At 33.5% G+C, this 11,077-nt stretch overlaps 1 pseudogene; it reads right to left on the bottom strand.

Moving 5' to 3' along the window:
* Window positions 1–351: 351 nt before the first annotated feature.
* On the bottom strand, window positions 352–10,622 carry LOC113052452 (mitogen-activated protein kinase kinase kinase kinase 2-like; annotated as a pseudogene).
* Between the last annotated feature and the right edge of the window lie 455 nt (window positions 10,623–11,077).

Consider the following 11,077-nt stretch of genomic DNA (forward strand, 5'->3'; position numbering starts at 1 on the left):
ATATTAGCATAATATTATAAAATATTATCTAATATAATTCAAAATTTTTGTGTCATTTTTATATTATAGTATTATGGTATGTTTGTATATAGACGGGGGAGAGTAAATGTAAATGGTTTCTAGTTTTTTAAGCTTTAGCTCCCTCTTGAGGATTGATTCATTGTTGCTTAATCAAAATTAAGCAACAATGAAGAGCATCATACAGAGCTTATTTACACACTGTCTAAAAATCTAATCTAAAAATCTAATCAGGATGTGATTATTAAAAGACATCCGGTACTGTTTGGATTCACTGTATCAGTTAATTAGGAGTTATCACAATCTCTCCATCACAAAATGATCAAATGGTCATTTTAATTTAAATAGAATTGTTTAATCCAGATTATTTCATGCAAGATACATTGACAACAATGATCAAAACCCCTTTAGAGGAACAAATAAAAGAGCCAAGGCTTTGGGCTTTTCTTTCTGTACCCTCACAATGTGTACCAGTTTGATCGACTGAAGAAACATGTTTGCACAGACACATAGGGCAGATGTACAGCTCTAAAAGTCTCTGTATTAAAAGTTGTCATGCATTCTGGCTCTCAAATGCTCATAATGTTATCATGCATGTTATTTACAGTTTCCGACCACTGGCTTTCCTCAGTAACTGCTTTCATGACCTGTTAAAATATATAAATTGCTAGTGGCTGAAGGGTTTTCAGTTGGGGTGCTTTGCAAAACAATGTCTCTGTAAACCAAGATTGGAGAAAAAAAAGACATTAAGAAGAATGAAATGCAATTTTTATTCAAGTTAAAAGGAAAAACAATGAAAGGGGGAGAAAGAAAGTCAGTACCTGTGCGTGCCTAAAACTTTGAACTGACGGCTTGTGTCTGTGATTTCCTGTGTTATCTGCAAGGACACATGAGGATGACTTAGATCTTAATCCAGAGTAAATTTATCAATTATTAAAAATCAACAAATTATGACAATATGTACTGATACAGAACTAGACATACATGTCAGGTTAGACTCCATATTAAATGTTTGACAGGAATGAAAATGAGGCTGTGGTTAGACTTTTACAAAGGCATGCACTAAATAAAGCTTTTACAACTCACAATGTATTTCAATGTTTTATGGAGACATTTCATCAGCTGAACAATCACTACTGAACGCACTGTACTTCAGTCCTTCACAGCATTGCTTTCATTTCTGTCTACATTTAAATACAGCGCTAACCTGACTGAGTTCAATTAAAATGTCATAATAATAATCATAACTCTTTACCTCACAGTTGTGAAGATTAAGTCCTTTAAGCCCATGTTTCCAGAAAGCTATAACACTTTCTTCTAAACAAACTGTTGAAAACAGCACATGAAGACTTATACCACTTGTATAAATCACTGTATAATTTAATTGTCAGCAAATACTATATTTTAATGTCATGTCAGGTTTATACCTAAAGTTTCAATAGGGAAGTCAAACTCCAGTTCGGATGCTAACTCCTTGCTGGGGACCCCCTGCATATTGACAATTTTCACTGTTTCTAGAAGATGAAAAGAGGATAAATTTACAATATATAAGTGCATGCTTTAGAAGTTGATTCATGTATTAATCATACTTAGAAATCATACATACTTTCCAGCGCAATTAACACTGTGTCTCTGTCCAGCTGTGTCACTTGGACAGCTCTTATTGTCTCACTGTCTAAGAAAAGAGACAAAGATCACACATTCACACACTGTTCAGTGAATAAAACACAGTAGTCCCATTTAAAATTTGCATGTTTTTCATATTTTATTTTCTGATTGTGAGGGGAAAATCTGTTGAGTTTATAGGAACGGGTTAAAATGTGATGTTCGCTGTGAAATTCTTCAGCCCTGAATGCATGCAAGACCAGCAGTCAGTCAGTCAGTCAGTCACTTACCTTGCTGAGGGTTTGGCGTGCCGTTCAGATGGATGATGTCAAACTTTAGCTGTCGATCGTTTTGCTGTTGGAGGCTTTCCTGGACACCCACACAGAGCTGAGGAAGCTCATCTGTCATTAACACCAGCAGCTCAAAGATGGGCAATGGGTCCGGTAGGGGCACGGCAATGTGCTTCAATGAGAAGACGATAAGAAAGGAGAAATGTAATGAGAGAGGACTACCAAATGTTACACAGGCTCTAGTTAGGGAAAGCATAATATTATTTGTTTGGTAGAAAGAAATATATTAACTTGTAAATAAAATTGTCATATATTATATGTGCAAATTAAACATAAAAATAAAATGAAAAATAAAAATAAATAAAAATCTGTTACATTAGAAAAGACTATAGAGTCTTTAGTCTTTTAACCCTGTAAAGTTTGACATATGACATAATAGTAAAAAATGTAATTAGAAATGGCACAGTTTGTTGAACCTTTAGATAAAATCTTATATATGCCTTTTTTTTCTTTTTGAGTATCATATTTGATACATTAGACTTTTATGGCTCATATAATGTAATATAGGAGAGTTTTTTTTCCATACTAAAGGTGGGGGGATATTTTTATTCACCAGAAAGATAAATTCTGATTTTAATCTGATTGCTTTTAATGAAGGGCAAAACATAATGCAATACAATGATAATTGAAAGATGTCCTAGTTCCTCAAAGGTCTGTCTGATAATATTAATTACTGATAATAATAATATTAATTACTGATAATTATAATAATAAAAATAATAATAATATCTGATCATATTCATTACTGTATATTAAATGCTTTAAGGATAATCAAGTAAATCTAGTTGCTTCAATCTAGCAAGTGTTCATCTTGAAAAATTTAAATTTATTTGTGTTTACGTTTAATTAAAAATCGTTATAGATTTCATATCAAAATTTTATATAAAACCACAACCCAAAGTTGGAAAGGGCCTTTTATTTGGTAAAAAAAATATCAACAATAAATCAGATCACCGGAGATATGCAAAGAGTGTGTACAGGTTTCTCAGCAAAGTTGTAATTGCTGATAATTTAGAGGTACTAGAAATGTCTCAAATATGATATAGTAGGCTTTAAGAATTACTATTATTACCTTGAGGTGCATGAACTTCTGCAGCGGTTCATACCACAACAGTAGTACAAGACCAGAGGGAACTGCAGCACACAAGAACGTGCTGTCTGTGTATGGGTTACGAGCTGAGGAAGAAAAATAACCAGAAAGTCAGCAAAGACATTCATCGGGAAGAAATGTGTAAACATTGATCTATTGTGACATAGGTAATGGTCCTCACCCACGCTACACTTCCGACTGCCCTTAGTGTCTGCAATCTTCACTGACACAGCAAACTTCCTGTGAAAAGATTATTTTGAGTTAAAATGAGCACCATATAAGCTGAATAATTCAACTTTTGTTTGTTTCTTTGACCTGTGGATGATCCGTTCTGTGAAGCGGTTTGTGCCGAGGGACATGTGACCCTGTTTCCTCTGTAAATGCCCTCGCTGTTCAAACAGAGCTGTCAGTCTATGAGAGTAGAGATGAGACGATTTACCTGAGAATAGAATAAAATAAAACAGAATAGAAGTTTACCGACCACTGAGGAGTACATTAGATGTAGTTTTCCTGTAACTATACATTTATTCCAACAAACCTCAAATGAACTTTTAAAACATACATGTCTTTTAAAAAAATATTGTGTTTAATCTTTAATCTAATGGATGTTTGGATTTTGACAATATACATAAAGCACAATGGATTTTTTACTTGACCACGATGTACGTTTTGAGAATTTGGAATAAAACATTTAGCAACATTTTAGAGAAAATCATATTTATTTTAGAGAATGGCATTAGGGTTTAATATGTTGGTATTTTAGTGTTTAATGAACTTGATGAAAAAATTTAGTACTTTAATCTATTTTTTTATTATTCAGTGCTAACACAGTTTGTAATTTCTGAGCAAGTAATTCCTAAAACTGGTGGACTGTTACATCACAACATCTATAAAAATGTTACATACCAGAGATGGACATTAAGACATTGTTCATGACGTAAAGCCAAGTACATCTCTGTGGAAGCAACTGCAATCGAGAACAGGTCGTCAAATATTTTAATCATTTAAAATAAGATTTCATTCCTGAGTTGTATTTTTGTATTTGACAAACAGTTATTGAGTGAAAATACTAAATCATAATGTTGTCATGCACAACGATGCAGTAGCCAGCAGTACCTTTTCTAAAGTGTCTTCATGCAGTTCATTTAAGTTAAGGATATAAACACCCTCCTCTGCACCCAGAATTAAATATTGATCTGTGAGGAACGGAATGAGAAATCAAACAGAATTCAATAATACTCTGATTCTGTATTACTGATGCTAAAAAAATTTCCATCTATTTTTTAATTAAATTAGTAGGATGAAAGAAAATCTGTACCTCTTGTTTTGGGCAAAACCCATGTCTCTGCACAATGAATTTTCAGTGGACATCCATTAAAGACTTTAGTAAAACAGGCCCCCATCTATGCAAAATGAATTATGCAATGTTTCATAACCACAGTACATCAGATGTAAATTTTAAGAAGATTTCTTAGGTTCATACATAGATACTAGGCCTAAAAGTGACAAACTAGTCATCAATTATTATGCCAATCGACACACTCTAATTTAGTAAAAGCCAGGTTTTACACATTTAAAAGGTGCTAGTAGGTGATTAAACTTACATAGACTTGGGGAGTGGGAGGAAGTCCGTGAGAGTCTGCTCTCTATGAATTAAAGGTTAAAAAACACAAGGAACAGTTTCTATATGACCTTTTAGTCTGTCAGTAATACTTTTAGTTACTCAGAAAAACATATACAATGTGTATGATGTAGTGGGTTTTTGAGATCTGTCCATGGTGCTGAAACATCTAGCACTGCGCTACCCAAATAATGTGCTCGGTATAATGAAATAACACCAAAATATTTGATCTAATAATGTTTCAATGTTTCTTAATAGTGGTAGACAAAACTACAAAATCTGCACAAGGGATGCATGTGAACTAGTTCTTTATATCTGCCACTGTTTTTGATAAAAGGGCATTAATGTAGCTGAGATGTATTAAAGTGAGGGATACAAGCACACATAAGTGTAAGTCTGTTATTTGTAACATCCAACATTGTGTAACTCACAGAGTCCTCTGTTTTCTTCCTCATGGTGCTCCACTCTGGAGATATAGCCGTGTCTCTGCTCAAAGTCCTTGTAAGAGTCCTCTGTTTGTCCTGTGTGTCATTACCATCAGGAACATAAGGGTCACTGTACCAGTGCCGCACATCCTGACTGCCTGAACACCTCAACAACGCTGACAAAATACAAAGAGAGAAAGGTTTTAAAACCTTGTATGGTGAATTTCCTATGTGTCTTGCATCTGCAGATAGTAATACCTGATTTTGGATTTAATACAGTATCAGGGCATAGAGTAACACTGGGTCGAAGCGTAAGGTCCTTGTCATCCAGATTTAAGTCTAAAGAGCTCATGGGAGGAAGTGATGTTGTTGAAGAGACAGGTGGTGGGCTGAACAGTCCACTTTTCCTCTTACTCCACTATGAAACATCAGGAAATGTTTACAGCCTTGCATAATTTTTTTATAGAATCATAAATTAATCATAAGGACAGGTTATGAAATACCTCAAAATATGAGTGTCTTTTTACTGTCAAGCTTCTGAAAGTGAAAGGGAGTTCAAAGTGGATGACAAAATATTAGTATACACATGGTGCAAAGTATATTTCTGCTGGTTGAACATCAAAGATAACCAAAGATATTTTTTTTTAAAGAAGCAGAGGGAAAATAGAAGAACTATTTATCAATATGCTTATATACACACACATACATATAAATTATATATCTACTAACAAAAATATAAATAATAATCAATTCATAATTTCACTTATAGCTGATATAGATTTTTTTTTTTTTTTTTTGCATTAGATGCCACTCCACAAGGTGGCGCCAGAATATAAGTATTTCCCACCTATGCTGTAACTCCTCCTCCACTCTTTCAAAAAGACCCCTGCAGCAGTGAATACAGTTCAAATGAAAGGTTATAATAACTGTTTAAACCTGTAGTGCAATTATAAGTCCACATCAATCAACACTCACGGTGACTCTGGTTCATCTCCAGATATGCTCCAATCATCACACGATCCCTGGGAACATAAACATACTTAATTCAGTTGAGTGAGAACCATGAATTATGACACAAATACTTTATGAAGTGTGATAGGATGTGGTTTGTGTTTTCTTTGCCTCATTGGCATAGAGAGAACTAAGAGAGTGCAATAAAACTGACCAAGTCAGGATAGGGTTCAGTCTCTTTTCTCCTGGGAGGGGTAAATTTAACCTGGTCAACTGAAACAAACAACAAACACATATTACGCATTCTTCATTTACATATTTGCTCCATTTAAAAGGGTGAGTAGGATTTAGGTTTTTTTTATTTTTTTGCTGACATTTGTCTACATTTATTTCATTAAAAAAAAGGTAAAACAGCAATATTGTGAAATACTATTACAATTTAAAATAATTGTTTTCTATTTTAATATATTTTAAAATGTAGTTCCTTCCTGCGATGGCAAAGATGCATTTTAATCATCATTACTCCAGTGTTCTGTGTCACATGATCCTTCAGAAATCCTTCTAATATACTTATTTGGTGCTCAAGAAACATTTCTTATTGTAAATGTTAAAAACTGTTTTGTTGTTTAAAATATTTTGGAAACTGTGATAAAATTTCTTCCAGAATTCTTTGAGGAATAGAAAGTTAAAAAGAACAACATTTATTTGAAGTACTTATTAATGCTGTTTTGCAGAATAAAACTTTTTTTATATATTTTTTTATTAAATGAAATTAAGAAAAAAGTACATACCCCTTTTGAATAGTAATGTAAGCATTCATAGATCTGGACAATATTAATCGATATTTAGTGATCATAAGATTCTGAACATGTTAGAATGTGGTTTTGAAGGTGTTTTTGTTGGTTGCATATATGTGAGACCTCCAAGAACTTCATACATTAGTTTGAACATCACTTCCTCATTTGTCCTAAAGAAGCTTCATTGTCTATCTGTCTGTGAATGCTGTAATCTTACAGTCAAAATGTGTGACAATGGATTCTCAGTAAAAGTGGCATTGCCTTGCCACAAGATAACACACACACATCACACTCTCCGCTTGGCCTCGAATGTGAGCACTGGATCCAGTTCATGCGAGTGAGTGTGTGAGGGGGAAGAGAAGGACATGCCATGACGTGTGCTAAACAGTACCAGCTCTATGAGTTGTGTGCCTATTGACATCACTGAAGCTATCCTCAATAGCAGCCTTGTTAAAGCAGCACCTCCTCTGCTACACATCCATATATTAAACTTTCTAATCATGCACACACTGTAATGAAAACAGACATGGCTCTGACACTGGAGTGAGTCATAGTTTTCTGAAGTTCACTGTCACTCGGAAAACAGAAAGATGAATACATATAATAAAGCAACATTTCATTCCGCTTCATGTCGGGTGGTTCTTTGCCTCCATGCATGTCATGCATTTAAATTGTTTAATGCAGAGCTAGCTGTAAATTATCCCTTACATAAAAAACATAATATTGTACCAAATATTGTCCAAATATTGATTTAAAAAAAGAAGAAAAAAACAGATGATATTTTAAAAATAATATAAAAGAATAGGACTGAATGGTGTGTATTGTAATATGTTAACATTATGTTAAGTGTAAATGTTACATTTTCAGTTTAAATAAGGGCAATTTTAACCAGAACTTACATCGTTCTTCTGATAAACTTCTTTCCACCAGCATATGTTTCCCTTTGGACGGGATTGTATCTGGGGCTGTATCACTTGCCTTTAACACACACACACAGAACAGACACTAAAACAACAGTACACTCTGACAAACTGAACTCTGACATGCGTGTTTGGAAAAATAATTCAATTTCGTCATAAATTAGGGAAAGGTTTCCCAATAATCCTGAATCCTGTGCTTCTCCGTATTTCTCATTATTTGAAAAAAAATATTTTTTGATCACATGTATATTTGAAAGTAAATTGAAATAGTTCAAGTCATTTTAAGAAAATTAAGAATGCTTTAATATATATATATATATATATATATATATATATATATATATATATATATATTTAATGCAGATGAAAACGATGCAGTGAGGGACAAACTTACAGTATTCACAATACTCACACTGTTTAAGGGTCTCAGATTATGTAATTTTTTTTACAGAAAAACTGGTTTATGGAGTTTTTGTCTAATAGTTTCTTCAGGAAAGATGCTTTGTCAGTTGAACAATCGGTATGTTGTTAAACCACAGTACTGTACAGTGAAAGTACTGTACTTCTGTCCCTCACGGCACCATTTTCATTCCTATCAGAAATTAATTATGACCTTACACAGTATTCCTGTGTTCAAGTCATGTAAAAATTACAATAATTATGCATACGACCCATAAGAAGTTTTGAATAAAAATAAATTTCTGTGCCAGAGCATACAGTATGAAGAGCTCAGAGTAGTTGCCATCCAATAATTACAGTAATTCCAACATAATGCAAGCGTGTCTTGTTCTCACCTCTTCATTCTCTTCAGGACTCAGTGGATGATGTTGGTCCGGGTTACTTGCCATGTCCAGCAGCTCAATCATCAGTTTTCTGGTGAGTAACTGTGTTACAAAGGGGTGCTGGGAAGAGTGAAAGCGGCAAAAATGAAAAACTTTTCTAGAAATACAAACTTGAATAAATTGCAGTATTGTACATTTAATGAGTATTTGTAGGGATGCTCCCATTCCCATTCATTTTTTTCAGCAAAAAATAAAATAACAATCGCAATCACATTTATCATAGCCTTTACTTAGAAAGGATGCATGCCATGTATATAATAGATCTAACTATTATAAAAAAAACACATACATACATATATATATATATATATATATATATATATATATATATATATATATATATATATATATATAAAATACATTAAAACACATGTATAGGTAAGTGATATTCAGCAGCAATGCTAATATTAACTTTGATTTTTGAGATTGATTCATCTATCACCTGGAGAAGAGTTTCTGCTGTCGGCCTCTTGCGTGGACTTTTGATTAAACACATCTTCACAAAGCTATGAAACCCTGCAGGCCTGCAAAGACAAGGACACAGCCCTCTCACCTATCATCTCAGGTACTCACGGGAAAACTTGCACTTTTCTTTAACGTTTTCCATTTCAAAGAGAAATGTCATTTCTTTCTATGAGGTTCTGAGTCTCACCATTTGCTCTTGTCTTTTAGTTTGGGAGGCTGGAAGCTGCTCTTAGACATCAGCATCAGAGCACTACAACAGGAAAAAAAAAAAACTCAGTACAAAAATGCTTTCTGTTCTCGTAAATCAAATAAACGAGTCATTCTGACCGCATGGGATGAAGGTCAAACATTGGTGGCTGTAGCTCTGCCAGCTCAATGGCGGTGATGCCCACTGCCCAGATATCACACAGATGGTTGTATCCGCCCTTCTTTTCCACTGCTGCCACCTCAGGGGCCATCCTAAAAAAAACAAAGACAAATTTCCATTAGATACTTCACAGTCCGATTGTCTTTCAGGAAATGTAAAGGGTAAAGGGGTGAATTTATTCATTGAGCGTATGGAAATGTTTTGGATCATGCATTCTTTCTGTATGGTTATTAAACCTGTAAATGTAATATAAAATCACACACACACACACTACCATTCAGGGTTGGTAAGATTTTATTAATGTTTTAAAAGACTGCCTTATGCTCCCCAAGGCTGTATTTATTTGATCAAAAATACAGTAAAAACAGTAGCATGATGAAATATTATTACAATTCAAAATACCTGTTTTCTATTTAAGTGTTTTTTTTGATCCTTCACATGATCCTTCAGAAATAATTCTAATATGCCTATTTTTTTTCTTTCTGCTTAACATTATGATTATTATCAATGTTAAAAAGAGTTATGCATCTCAATTTTTTTATGAAACATTGGTATGTTTTATTCAGTGTTCTTTGTTGAATCAAATGTACATATAAAAGTACAAATTTCTTTCCAAAGTAAACGAACAAAAAACCTTACTGACCTTTTGAGCAGTAGAGTAAATATTCTATAGTTTTTTAATTTTTAAGTAATTTAAGTAATTTTTGAGTGAACTATTCCTTTGCATTAATCATAAGGGACAGCGTGCTAATTGTTTTAAAACAAGACAATCCAGACTGTGGATTCTGCAGGACTCAAAGGGTAAATCTTTGTGCAGATGGCTCACCAGTAGGGAGTTCCTATGAAGGACTTTCTCTTGGCCAACAGAGGCACTGATCTCAGCCGCAACCCCAAAATCAGCTACAGAGAGAGAGAGAGACAGAGATAGATAGAGAAAAGGGAGGGATACAATAATCTAAAATGTGCAGCTTCAAACATCTGTGTCTTAAACCAAGAGTAGAATATGTATATATCTGTACTTAGGGTTCAAGTGACACATCAAAACACTTACCCAAGTTTTACATCTCCTCGATCAGTAGAAGAATATTAGCTCCCTATATTAGAAGAGAGGTTTATATTTTAATTTAACAATTTGAACATAAAAAAAAATCACAAATACACTACAGTACATTGCCACCATCATTCAATGCAATTCAAAATGTTTGAGGTCAGTAAGATTTTAAAGGGAAACATTAGTACTTTTTATTCAGCAAGGACAGAAAAGACAAACAAATTCTATTTCAAACAAATCCTGAATAAAATGCTTCACAATTTCCAATAAAATATCATGATATCTGAAGGATCATGTGACAATGAAGACTGGAGTAATGGCTCCTGAAAATTCAGCTTTGCATCACCAAAAAAAAAAAAAAAAAACTATTTTCAACTGTAAATAATATTTCACAATATTACTTTTTATTGTATTTTTAAGCAAATAAATGCACTCTCTGTCAGCATAAGAGACTTCTTACATAAACATTTCAAAAATCTTAAAGACCCCAAATATTTAAACAATATTGCACAATATTTCATAGAAAAGCCTTATTCACCTTAATGTCTCTGTGTATTTTGCCTGTCTCATGAAGA

The sequence above is a fragment of the Carassius auratus genome, chromosome 32 (assembly GCF_003368295.1).
Source record: "Carassius auratus strain Wakin chromosome 32, ASM336829v1, whole genome shotgun sequence".
In the NCBI taxonomy this organism is placed as follows: Eukaryota; Metazoa; Chordata; class Actinopteri; order Cypriniformes; family Cyprinidae; genus Carassius; species Carassius auratus.